The following is a 14740-nucleotide window of genomic DNA, read 5'->3' as shown; positions in this document are numbered from 1 at the left end:
TAGATAGATAGATAGATAGATAGATAGATAGATAGACAGATGTTTAAGTGGCTTAATTCAGCCTTCACACATGATGAAAATTCATAACTGTTTGAATTAATGTGAATCCTTTTAATCCAGCACTCTCCTACTCAAGTGCTGAAACATATCAAAGTCCAATCATCGGAGATAGGGCCAATACAATCTATTGTTTTAGTCACAATAATTTTATTTTTGAACTGTATGTTTCAAGAGGGCCATGTGCCATTTCAGAGTGCACATGACTGGTGGAGTAGCAGACAGAATTGTTAGAGATGTGACAGGTTGCTTGACTCATTCATATGCCTATCAGTATATTGAGAGAGAGAGAGAGAGAGAGAGAGAGAGAGAGAGAGAGAGAGAGAGAGAGAGAGAGAGAGAGAGAGAGAGAGAGAGAGAGTGAGTGAGTGAGTGTTGTAGGGGTGGATTGTTCTGTGCTCTGAGATATGTGAAGATGTGTTCTGTTCAAACTTCCCCTCCTTTCACCTCTGACATTTGTCAGAAGAGACAGGAGAGAAGAGATGAAGGAGCTCATGCATTATTGAAAAGACAGTGACTGTTCCTCCAGCCTAGATGTAACTCAGGCCTTTCTTTGTCAGATAAAAAGAAAAAACAGCTAAATGATGCCAACCCATAAAATGGCGTAGTAAAGGAGGCTGATTGAGGAAAATGTCCGATCTGTTTTCAGCCCTTTCAAAAAAAATGTGTTGGTTATTTCCTTTGGGGTACAATGCATAAAATGGTTGATGAGTAAGGAATAAATCACTACAGGAGGTGCTGTTATAGGAAAAAGAACCTAAGACAGGGAAGTGTGATATGTTACCACCCCAAAGTGGATTATTTTGATAACTGGATTAAGTGAATAAGAACATATCCTGATTTTTAAAAATTTATTTATTTATTTATTTATTTATTTATTTATTTATTTATTTTTTACAGTTTTCTTATTTATTAATGAACACATGCTTTTTTTTTTTTTTTTTTTTTTTTTTTTTTTTTACAATTTGTACTATATCTTATTTAATTTTGTGGATTTCACTTACGCTATAGCAGCAAATTTTACATGTACATGAAATAACAAATAAGCAAGAATGAAAAAATGGTATTAGGTTGAAATTCAACATCTATCACAAATAACCATGAATATCCTATTGGAAACCATCCAACTTAAGTTCAGTAAGTATTGCATGATTAGGAAACTAGATTTAAAATATACCAATCTGAATAGATTTTTTTTATTTGTGCCTTAACACAAATTTATTTCTATCTCTACCAGATACTAACACAGGTTGTAAAAGCAGTGTTGCATAATTATTTGGACTCTCATGATCTAACACACTTATAGACTAAAGTGAATCTTGTTCTTTGAAATGTGTGAAACATTATTATGAACTAATTACGTGTGCCTCAGATAAATTGTCTCTCTGGTAAAGACCAAACTAAATGCCATTGGTGTGGTAGACCCTGAGGGAAAAAAAAGCTTTCTTTCTCCACACCTCTGATTGTGTTATGCTCAGTCTCAGTCTTCACCCAATCATAGTTGAAACATGTTAAATAGTGACAGAAGTTGATTGCTGGTCATGTCATTTCTCATCCCACTACTTCCTACCTTTCCTAATTATTTTACTATACTTTTACTATACAGAATAATCTATTACATTTAATTTATTGAGAAAATCTTTACAAAACTACATTAAAAGTGGGTATCAATATATTGCTGCCTGAACTACTTTTCCATGGATACTTTTCAGTTGATTAAGTGAAGAAGCTTAATGATAATGAGTCTTTATTGGTCACATATACAGTAGAGCACAGTAAAATTGTTTTCTTCGCATACCCAGCCTGTCAGGAAGCTGGGGTCAGACATGATACGCCGCCCTTGGAGCAGAGAGGGTTAAGGGCCTTGCTCAAAGGCCCAACAGTGGCAGCTTGGCAGTGCTGGGGCTTGAACCCTCGACCTTCCGATCAGTAACCCAGAGCCTTAACCATTTACAGTTTTACTTTTCAAAGGGAACTTCGACGTTGCATTTAGCATAACAGTATGGGAAGCGCCCTTGCGCGCGTGACCGGTATCTGAAGCTTGTGTAAAATCATGCCTCTACTTATAGGCCTGCCATGATCAGGTGACGTGTCAATTAAGCGTGCCGCATGATATATATATGGCAGCTGTGAATCATGCTGCCAGCCTTATTATCTTCAGCCAGACTGCATGTCTCTTGTTTGTGTGACAAAAGACGTTTCATTTCTACTCCTTGCTCCCGTTTCATCACAGAAGACGGACATGTTTTCTGTGTGAAGTGTTTGGGCCTAGAGCATGCGACAGCAGCCCTCGAGGGGTCTGTCTGTCAGAATTGTGAACATTCCACAATGAGGCACTGGGCCATATAAGGCCACCTCGGCATTGGTGGGCAAAGCCTATGCGGCAGCGGGTCTTGCTTGTGGGTCACTGCATACAATGGCAGTGTTGCAGGCCTAGCAAGTAGATCTGCTGAGTGAGCTCGATACTGGGGAGGGAATTGGGCCCGACGCAGCGGCAGAGCTGCACCACGCCACAGATTTATCTCTCCGGGCGACCAAACAAACGGCCCGTCATATCGGCCGTTCAATGGGTAGCCTGGTTGTGGCGGAGAGGCACCTATGGCTCAACCTCTCAGGGATGGGGGACAAAGATAAGGTCTCCTTGCTGAACGCCCCTGTTAAACCTTCTGGCCTGTTTGGCGGCACAGTTAATGCCATCGCCAACAGGTTTCCCGAGGCAAAACAGCAAACGGCAACGTTCAGCCATTTCCTTCCCCATCATGTCGAATTCACCCGAGCATCCATGAGTGGAGCCCGGGCCAACACTAGTGCGAGGGAGGCACAGAAGGCGATTGTGGCGGCCCGCCTCCCACTGTGGAGAGCACAGGGGAACCGAGTGGCCACAGCCACAGCCTGCTAAGAGGCCTCATCTAAGAATGATCATAAAAGCAAAGCAGGCAAGGAAGGAACAGAACTGATGGGCCACGGAGGGATGTATCAGGGGACATGAGGCTGTTAGGGCAGATAGCCCCCAGTGCTACTGTAGGGCCTGCCCTGGCCAAGGCCATCCCACGTTTTCAGCCTTTTCTGGTCAGCGAGCTGTCACAGGGCAATGGAAATCTGATGCTTTCCCTCCAACGGAATGTGGAAAAACTAACATCACTGAAAGACCATTTGGCAGTGTGAAAACTACTGCCAAATGTGTCTCCATGGGCTCTGTCTACCATAGAAAGAGGTGTGCTCAGCACAGTTGTCAGCACAGAGCAGAGCCCAATGTTAGCGCAGGAAGTAAGTTCTCTTTTGGACAAAAGGGCCATAGAACATGTACCCCGTTCCCTGAGGGAGGGAGGTTTTTTCAGCCATTATTTCCGGGTCCGCAAAAAAGATGGGAGTATGCGGCCAATTTTACATCTGCGTCATCTGAACCATACTCTTCAGACATACAGGTTCAAGATGCTGATGCTCAAACTTATCATGCCACAGATTCAGTCCGAGGACTGGTTTGTGACGATAGATCTGAAAGATGCATATTTCCACATAGGAATATCACCCAGTCACAGGAAGTTCCTGAGGTTTGCATTTGGAGACAACACATACCAATTTCGGGTTCTTCCCTTCGGGCTAGCTTTATCCCCTCGCACCTTCACAAAGTGCATGGATGCCGCTCTGGCTCCCTTGCGACTCCAGGGCATCCAGGTACTAAACTACCTGGACAACTGGTTAATTCTAGCACAATCCAGGGACCTGGCGGTTCAACATCGAGATGTTATTCTTGCCCACATGAGTAACTTGGGGCTCAGGTTGAACTTCAAGAAAAGTATGCTTTCTCCATTTCAGAGGGCGTTTCTATCCCCAACACGCACAGGATTGATCCTATCGATGTTGAGCAAGATAAAGCTAGGTCTGGGCATCCCCTCCAGTCTCTACGAGAGACTGTTGGGCCTTATTGCAGCAGCAGCCAACCTCATACCATTGGGCCTATTGCACATGAGACCATTTCAGTGGTGGCTGAAAAGTCGGGGGTTTCATCCGAGGATGAAACCTCTGAGAGTAATCAGTGTCACGTGGCAATGCCTACATGCTCTGAGTATTTGGAGGTGTCCGCAGTTTCTAGCCTCGGGTCACACTCTAGGGGCATCTCCTTACCACGAGACGGTAATGACAGATAGTCCCTCACCGGCTAGGGTGCGGTCTTAAATGGCTGTCCAGCTCATGGTCTTTGGAGTAGCCCTTATCTGGAGTGGCATATAAATCGCCTAGAGATGCGGGCTGTATTCCTAGCACTGAAATTCTTTCTTCCTCAGTTGAGAGGTCACCATGTGCTAGTTGTGTCAGACAACACAGCGGTGGTCTCATATATCAACCACCAGGGAGAGTTATGTTCATGCTCCCTGTTCAGGCAGGCACAACTAATCCTTCTCTGGGCAGAGGGAAAGTACTTGTCAGTGAGTGCAATGTACATTCCGGGGAGTCGGAATGTAGGGACAGACATCCTGTCGAGGCAGTGGCTGAGGCCCGGGGGTTGGAGACTCCATCCTCAAGTGGTGGAGTCCATATGGCGGAGATTCGGACAAGCGGAAGTGGATGTGTTCACCTCTGAGGAGACAACACACTGCCTGCTGTGGTTCGCCCTCACTCCTCCCGCACCATTGGGGCTGGACACCATGGTGCACACGTGGCTGAGGTCAGGTCTATATGCTTTTTCCCCGATCGCTCTGCTCCAACAAGTTCTAGCGAGAGTCCTTGGGAGATTCAAATCCGCAGGGATCTACTGTCTCAAGCTGGAGGGCTGATTTATCACCCTCGGCCAGAACTATGGAAACTGTGGGTCTGGCCCCTGAGGGGCACCAGCTCATAGATTCTGGTCTCACAAATGAGTTTGTAGAAACCATGTTAAACGCTAGAGCACCATCCACAAAGAAATTGTATGTGCTCAAGTGGCGGCTTTTTTTCTTGTGGTGTGAGGAACGTCAGTTAGACCCAGTGAACTTCGCAATAGCTACAGTCCTGGAGTTCTTACAAGAATGTTCGGTTGGCTCCTTCTACAATCAGGGTTTACGTGGCCGCTATGTCGGCCAGCCACGCCCCTGTTGATGGAGCCTCCGTGGGGCAAAATCCTCTAACTTCGAGGTTCATGCATGGTGTCAGGTGGCTGAGGCCCATCTGCAGGTCGTGCATACCTTCCTGGGACCTTTCTGTGGTCTTGGAAGGTCTGTCAGGGGCCCCATTTGAGCCCTTAGAGTCAGCCTCTGAGAAGATTCTGACTCTAAAGGTAGCTCTTCTGCTGTCCCTGACATCTCTCAAGTGAGTGGGAGATCTATAAGCTCTCTCTGTTGCCCCTTCCTGCCTTGACTTTGCCCCTGGATTAGCCAAGGCCTTCCTGTATCCTAGGCTGGATTATATTCCTAAAGAGCTTACATCGGCTGCCCACCCTGTAGTGTTGCAGGCTTTCTGCCCTCCTCCGTTCCTCACGCCAGAACAAAAGAGGATGCACCTGCTGTGTCCAATAAGGGCCCTTGTACTTACGTCCACTGCTCCGGGCAGTGGCATAAGTCGGAGCAGCTGCTGGTCTGCTTTGGCAGCGACAGTAGAGGTGATGCTGTGTCAAAGCAGTGCATCTCTAATTGGATAGTGGAAGCAATCTCTATCACTTACGAGGTGCGCAGTCTCGCCACGCCTCTGGGCATAAGAGCTCATTCCACTAGGGCGGTCGCCTCCTCAAAGGCTTTGTCCAAAGGGGTATCCTTACAAGATGTGTGTGCTGCTGCTACATTCATTTGTTATTACAGTCTGGATAGTCATTCCACCACGGGCTCGAGTGTCTTGCAGTGACCCTCGGGCTTGGGTCTTTTTTTCACAGGCCGTACCCTCGGTATGACGGAGTGGGTATTCTCATTCCCGTACTGTTATGCTAAATGCAACATCAAAGTTCCCTTTGAAAGGGAACGTCTGGGGTAACCCTGTTCCCTGAGAAGGGAATGAGATGTTGCGTAGCTTTGTCATACCAGGGCAGGCCTATAAGTAGAGGCGAATTGCGTCTTCGCTTCAGATAATAGAGGCTGGCGGCATGATTCAGAGGTGCCATATATAAATCATGCAACGCGCTTAATTGCCACGTCACCTGATCATGGCAGGCCTATAAGTAGAGGCAGGATTTTACACAAGCTTCAGATACCGGTCACACGCGCAAGGGCGCTTCCCATACTATTATGCTAAATGCAACATCTGGCTCCCTTCTCAGGGAACAGGGTTACATGCGTAACCCAGACGTTTTCTTCCAGAGTTTCTCTGCAATCTGATTTATTTATTTATTCTAGTTTTGTTATAACAAGATTTAAATATGAATTTAGCTACAATTTTAATTGTTATGACATACATTATATATATATATATATATATATATATATATATATATATATATATATATATATATATATATATATATAAGATTTTGGATGTTTGTCAAACAAACAACTCCATTCTTGTTTTTGTTTTTTTTTTGACCCTGAACTGAAATTGACTAAGCTTAAAAACTCAGAACGTCTCACCAGCAAATCCCACAATGCAATATTCAGTCCTTTTAAACACAAAGCATTTTCATGAGATCTTGATTAGTACCCCTTAACACACATGCAAGGCACTCAAAACACATTTCCTTCTCAATTAGATCGATTCCCTCCATATTCTGTCCCTGAACAGAGATATAACAAATAACAGAATAATTAGATGTGATTCTTGGTTGAGACCACATATTAACATGACAATAGAAAATGCAATTAGTTATACCTTCAAGAAAATGAGTGGAGGGAGGATTGTGATATGGTGGAGATATCAACATTGTAATTTCAGTTTTTCCACCATTCTGATTAACAGAATTGTCATGCAGTAAAGCCTATCACTGCTCTGAATGAGGCTTTGTGGCTGTTCTAAATGAAATAATGTGAGTCTGCTATCTTGCTATTTGACAGTGCAGGAATTAAGGGGGTTTATCTGTGCAGCATAATTACGTTTTATTGTTTCTTGCTCTCACCTCTGTTCTGTTTCCACTCTCCATCATGCTCTCAGTGAGAAGAAAATTCTTGTGCCCTCCCCTCCAATATTGTAAATTTTGTATCCTTTCATTATGCTTATTATTTTCATTTGAGTTAAAATTGGAGAGGCAGGGAACAAAGAAAGAAAAGAAGGGAGTGGAATTGAATAGTGGAATAAAACTCTTCTACCCTCTTTTTTTTCTGGCATGGATCAAACCAAGGACAATTTTTCGTCTCAATGTCAAATTGTACACATATCCACAATATATATGCCTGCAATCTGAACTGTCAATAATTTACTTATTAAAATAACTTTCTGTAAACATGTGTCGTCATATTTAACTATTCTTGATGCAAAGTTCTCTCTCCCATCTCACCTCCTGACAGTAAGCTGTCAATCACAGAAATATCACACAATTTATTTCCTAATCCAAAATATGTGACCTGGGATCCAGTGTATCTGTCATATTTCCTATTATGTAAATAAAATTGGGGGCGAGAGTTCCATGAGGTATTTAAATTGATTAAATCTAGACTTCTTCACAGCAGGATCACAGTCTTGCATCATGAGGTTTCAGTGGATGGTAAACTACCCATGACACACACACAGCAGAGTTACCACTGGCAAGGTTAGTGTCTGTTCATCTGATATCCTGAACCAAAAAATGCCTGAGGAATGTCATTTTTATAAAGACAGTATAAATACTGTATGAGAGTCTCAAAAGAGCATATATATATATATATATATATATATATATATATATATATATATATATATATATATAGAGAGAGAGAGAGAGAGAGAGAGAGATAGAGAGAGAGAGAGAGAGAGAGAGAGAGGCTCTTTTGAGACTCTCATACAGTATTTATAGACACAAGCAGTAGAGTGAAGAAGGCTTTGAGGCATCCTGACCCAATGTCAAGCCAAAAACTGCAGTGCTATCATTTGTCTTGCTGTTAATATGTCAACGGGTTTGGTCAAACCTCTTCAGGGACATCAGATACTGTACAAGTGCAGGGAAGAGTCATTCGTTGTTCTTCCACTGCAGTCTGCAAAGAGGCTCCTCATACAGTAAATTCAATTACACCTGACCTTATTTAAGTGCCAGACAACTTAATGCTTTAAGGGCAAGAAGGTCAGATTCAATATTCAGATTTAATATGTCATCAAATGATTGAGAGCTATTGAAGATCAGCCATTTTATAATTAAGGTCCACCTTACCTTTTAATACAGTCAATAAATCTTTCATTTTGTTATAATTAATTAATTAATTAATTAATTAATTAATTAATTAATTAATTAATTAATTAATTAATTAATCAATTTATTTATTTATTTATTTATTTTCCACAAAGAAAGTTGTGGACCCATGGAGAGACTCCAGGGTTAAAGATTGCAAAGATCTGTGCTTTTTATTCAGTTATTCACTTTAAAGCATATTACCCATTAGTTACTATGAATTATATATTAAGTAGAGTAATTAAGAAGAAAATGGTGTATAGTAATGAGAATGAGAAGTATAAACCTGCCTATGGGTCCTGAGACTATAATGGGTCAAACATTGAATTACCACTGTTCATGTACTGTAACAGCCTGAAATCTGGAAAATATATAAATAAATAAAATAACAACATGATATATATGCATGCTTTTAACAAGCCTATACCCATCAATTACCATGTCTAATTAATGAACTTCACTACTGCTTTAAGTATATTCCTTCTCTTACAATAATCTAAGTTGTGGCTATGTGATCATTATTCAAGTCTGATAGAAACTGTGATTCCCTTTTACATTCACTCATGAAAAACAACTTAGTATATTTAGCATATCCTCTTTTACAGTTAGTACCGTATATTTTAGCAGGGTTTCTACAAAGATATTCAGCATAATTATGGAATTATCTGCATATTGTTCTTATGCACAGAACAGTGAGAAATCTTAGGAGAGGCTGGTATGAGGCATGAGCCTATAAACACAGCTGCCAAACCTTCATATATATTTTATTTAGACTCCTAAATCTAATGTGTACCCAGTAAGCTACTTATTATACAGAACCATAGCATACATCTGCCCTTTGCTGAGTAGGCAGGCTAGCATGTGACAGAGCCAAGAAAAGATATCTTGATAGAAATATCTGCACAATTAATTATTAGTGTTTGCATATCAATTTATTTTCATTCATGTAAAATGCAAATGAGACAGATGACAAACGCTCTACCAAAAACAGGGTAAACACATCATTATGTTCATGCTGTCAAACAGCAAACAAATTTGATGACATTCAGTCTGTGTCCTGCACTTAATGGAATAGTTTAAACAATTTAAAGCTGGAAGAATTTATCTATTATTTAAATGTTATCTAAAAGTAGAAATGATATTTCAAAATGAGATTTTATGAATGCAATGGTTGGATGAATGCAATGGTTATGAATGCAATGCATAAGGATCTTTGTAATGAAATTGAAAATAATCTTGCAATTTTCTGATGCAAAATGTGTAGTATGCAAAATACTATCATTAGTAATTAAAGTCTAATATGAACTTTTATAATTACACTTTGCTTTCATAATGCCCAGTCAAACATTAACATGAATTCAAGATGACATTACATGCTCCAGCAAACACTTCACTGGAGTCTCTGTGTCACAGCGTCTTGATGAAACAGTGTAATTAAAAAGCATCTGCAAAATCACCCAGTTTGGTGTCAACTGTCCCTTTAAATAACACTGCTTTTGTGCCTATTTGCACTCAAGCAGGTTATTAATTGCCATTTTATTCGCAATTAACAAGACAGAGTAATTACCCCAACATTCCCTGCTAATGACATTCCCATTTAAACCCAGTGGTAAATGGATCAGTATAAGATATCTTCTGAGGAGACAGCTGAAATAAATAATGGTCATTAGAGAATGCGTCATGGAGTGTGGCTTGATCGTTTCCTGCTTATTATTAACATTTAAACACTCCATGGATTTCCAAAACAGGGTTTGAATGAGAGTTTAACAATAAGCAGTGAATGATTTATTATTGTAGAGCGTGGCACAGATATGACAACAGAACATGCAGGAGCTTGTTTGTCAAACATGTGCTCCTGGCTTTATGCTATTGTCAATGAGATCAGATAGGAATAAAAAGGAGAGTTCTTTCCTATCTCTCAACTTTTTCTTTTGAGACAAAACACCACAGTAATTTCACATTTACGTAAGCAGTGATGTTAGGCTCCATGCAAAGGTGTCAGAATCTGCCGAGACTCATATTGTTTTAAATTCCAGTCACTCCTCCATCTCTCCTTCTCTATTTTCATATTTTATTTAGTTTAATTTAGTTTTTAACTAAATATTTATATATATTTTATGTTTCTAATGATTTATTTAAAGTCTTCTTTTATTGAATGCTGCCATTTATTATTTTACTGACATCCATTCCATCCATTTTACTGTTTTATATACATTAATTGATTTTTGTTTAAATAAAGATGATGATGATGATGGTGAGACTTGAAGGAATGTGCACTTGTATTTATAAGTTTACTTGAAGAGTGCTAACATTTTTAAGTATACTTGAGAAGTACACCATGTGCCAAGTATTCTATATTAAATATTATTTTAGTAGTAGATGTAGGAATATGGATTGATAAATACTTATTTATTGTCCACATTAATTTATTTATGTTCTTATGTGAGCAAGTCTTAATCCTGTAATGTTATATTAATACATTTTATTGAGCATTAAAAATTGTATTTGGAGAAAAGATTCCAATTTCATTTTACTCAAAAAATATTTTTTAATGCTTTTACTGTGCACCTCTTCAGCCAACAACTGAACAGTAACTTCAGTTAGTGAACTAACCAGTGAACAATAATGAACAATAGACAGAAAAACAAGTGTTCTCTTGGTTTTGGCTACTTTTAGTATTTTAGTGGAAACCTTTGTGAGAATTTTTGACTAAGTTAATGCCTAAAGGAACCACATTTTTAAAAACTCATTTAAGACACATAAATACTTAAATACTATTCTGAGCCATGTCAAAATTTTACAACATACAATTTATTTCTTATTATTAACAGATTCTCTTTTTAAAATAATCATTAAAGCAGTTCCAGTTACAACAAACACAGTTAATCTAGCCTCTGGACATTAATAATTGATTCCCAGTCATTTAAGATTTGCTGACTATCTGATGATATCTGGCATGATATTCCATCCACCACCATGAATTCAGTATTGATTTCCATTCCCAGCAGAAGAGGCCATTCCCTGTAGTTTATTTACATTGTAATTGCTGCATTAGGTTAGATATTTTTATTTCTTCATACACTGTGCAAACATTATCGTCACTTTTTCACTGCATATATTAATCTTGTCCAAATTAACTCAGTCACACTGCACTGAATCTATAATATATTTTATAAGTATATCTATGACATATTTCTAGTGAATGTATGATATTTATATGTATGTACTTCTATGTAGTGATCTATGTAGGAACTACACACCAATGAGTCAAAACATTTTGACCACTCACAGATGAAGCAAATAATGTTCATTATCTCATAACAATGGCTGTAAGCAAACAATCATTTCTCATAGTCAACACATTGGATGCAGGAGAAATGAACAGAAATGAAGTGACTTTGACAAGGGTCAAATCATTATGGCCAGATGACTGGATCGGAGCATCTCTAAATAGGCTAGGCTTGTCAGGTGCTTCCAGACACTAGGGATAAGTACCCACTGACAGTGGTCAGAGAAGGGACAAACCACAAACTGGGGACAAGGCTCATTGATGCGCAAGGGTGGTGAGGACTGCCCTGTCTGGTCTGAACCAACAGAAGGTCTAGTAAAAGAAGAAGCTTTTATTTGTCACATATACATTACAGCGCAGTGAAATTCTTTTCTGCACAAATCCCAGCTTGCTAGGAAGGACCCAAAAGTGGCAGCTTGGCAATGTTTGGGCTAGATGCCATGACCATTTGATAAACCACTGAACCTTTAACTTCATGCCCCTACCATGGCACAAGGTACAGGGCTGTGTCAGAGTGCCAATTTTAACCCTTGTCCACCCTTGAAAGTGCATACAATGGGCATGAAAACAACAGAACTGGAAACTGGAGCAATGGAAGAAGGTTGCCTGGTCCCATGAGTCCTGTTTTCTTTTACATCACATTGATGACCAGGCATGTGTATGCTGTTTACCTTGGGAAGTGATGGCACCAGGATGCATTGTGGGAAGAAAGCAAGCCAGTAGAGGGAGTGAGATGATCTAAGCAGTGTTCTACTGGAAATCTCTGTGTCCAGGCATTCACGTGGATGCCAATTTAACGTTCAATTCCTCAGATCTCAATACGATCAGGCATCTGTTGGATGTTCTGGAACAAGAAGTCCAATCTGCAGCAGATCCACCTCACTGCTTACAGGACTTAAAGAATCTGCTGCTAATACCACAGCACACCATCAGAGGTCTTGTAGAGTCCATGCCTCAGTGGGTGGCATGTGGAACACCAATAGCATATTAAGCAGGTGCTCATAATGGTTTGGCTCATCAGGTTATATCATCAGCTATGCAAGCAACGTGGTTATGGGGCTGTAGGAGGTAAAACCAATAGATAGTCAAAATGGTTGATGATGTAATAGCTGTAGACAAAACTTGACATTCATCTCATGAGGTTCCAAAGTTCTGAGGCTGTAAATGAGTTTTTTGTCCCTACATTTCCTCACTTCATTGATCTTGTAACAATTAATGATGCAAACACAGATATCATTAATTTTGTGTCCATCATTAATGAGAAAGGAGAAATCTTTCATTCTGGTGGTATAAAGGTGCTCGACAAATCAATCAGCCATTCTTCTTTTGGTTTTGCCGATGTACAGCTGATTACATCTCTTGCAAGAGAGATGATAAACGACTCCTGTGGTGATGCTTGAGGGCTGATGGACAACAAAGTCTGATCCTTCAGGGCCTGTGATTTTGGTGGCTGTATTAATAAATCTGCATGTATAACAACTTAAATGCTTGCATGCAGTACTGTGGTCACATATTTTATGTTTTTGTCCCATCTGTAGGAGATGAGTGGAGGTTACTTAAAAAAGGAAAGCAGTCGGTGGATTATCCTTCAGGATTTTGAAGTTTTTAAGTATTATTTCAGCCTCTGTTTTATTAGTAGGATGACGACTGAGCACCAAAGGAATTCTCTCTGTATTACCAGTGGATTATGTTGAGGTCTGTGCGTCCTCTCACTAGTGCTAGGCATGATCTATGACTATCTTTATACAGCGTCCACAGTTAATTCCACATTTCCTAACTTTTTTGGAGGAAGTTTATTCTTACTGCAAACGTGTTTAAGCTTCATTAGCTGAAAATAAGGAGTGATTTTTTTTTTGCAGTGCTTGGGATGGGAAGAGTTGTATTTTAAGAGAGTCTGTAGATTTATAATGGGATGGTGCTTTTCAAGAAAGAATCTTCTTATTTCACTGAAATAATAATTTCACATGTTCAATACTCTGTGCATCTATTCCAGTGCTGGATGAAATGTGGAGAAAGAAGAATTGGACATCTGAAGATCTTCATGTGTGCAGGTAGCGATTCCAAAAATGCTGAACAGTGCAGGTACCTGTCCTGTAATTTGTGTTTTCTTTCTCAAGTTAAAGAGAGTTAAATCTGAAGTAGTTATGTGTTAACACAACTGTTATCATTGTAAGACAATGCCATTAGGTGGGTAATTTTTCAGTCACATATCCAGAAAATGTTTTATGTACATAGAGTTAATATTTATTTCCTACTTACAGTAACAATAAGATGTATAAGGTATGTGGCTTATGACATTAAAATTATAGGCCAGTGTGTGGCATATGAGGACAGCCCACTACTGTCACATTGACAATGTACCAAGCATATGGTTTAGGATCACACACATACACACAAACATTTTTAAAAGTAAACTCACCACACATAAATAAGGGGGTTTTAAGTACTACACACAAGTGTTATGGCCTGAGTCGGGGGTGGGTTGTTGGGTTCTTTTTATTGTACTATTCATCTATTGTGTTGTTGATCCAATATGTATATTGTTTGCTTCTCCCTTTATGTGTGCTGCTTACTGTGAAGTTGTCTTGGTTTTGTTATGGTTAATTTTAATCTTTTGGATATTTGTAATTTGCTTTTCTTTGTTTAGGATCTGTGAGTTTGTGTGCATTCATTATTCTGGTCCATAATAAATGTGGTCAGTTATATTGCACCTTGCTTCATGTGTCCTTTTTATGTTGCTTACCCCTTTCAAACAGTATTTAATAGAGATTCATAACAACAATCACAAAAAATATTTGGGTATATAATGACTAAGAATCATGTACAATGCTGTGAAAAAGTACTAGCCCTCACCTGATTTCTCATACTAAATAGTTTTAGATCTTCAAACAAAAGACAACATAAAACAAAGTCATCCTGAGTAAACTGCAATACAGTTTGTATTATTATTATTTTTTTTTTATTGAAGCAAAGAAACGTTATCCACTACCTATCACCAATGTGAAAAACTAATTGCCCCCTTAAACTTAAAATCTGGTTGTGCCACCTTTAGCAGCAATAACTGCAACCAAACACTTCTGATAACCGGAGAACAGTCTTTCACAGCACTGTGCTGGAATTTTGTCCCACTCTTCTTTGCAGAA

This window comes from Ictalurus punctatus, chromosome 11 (assembly GCF_001660625.3).
Source record: "Ictalurus punctatus breed USDA103 chromosome 11, Coco_2.0, whole genome shotgun sequence".
NCBI classification, from domain to species: Eukaryota; Metazoa; Chordata; class Actinopteri; order Siluriformes; family Ictaluridae; genus Ictalurus; species Ictalurus punctatus.
Note: the sequence above shows the minus strand (reverse complement) of the source record.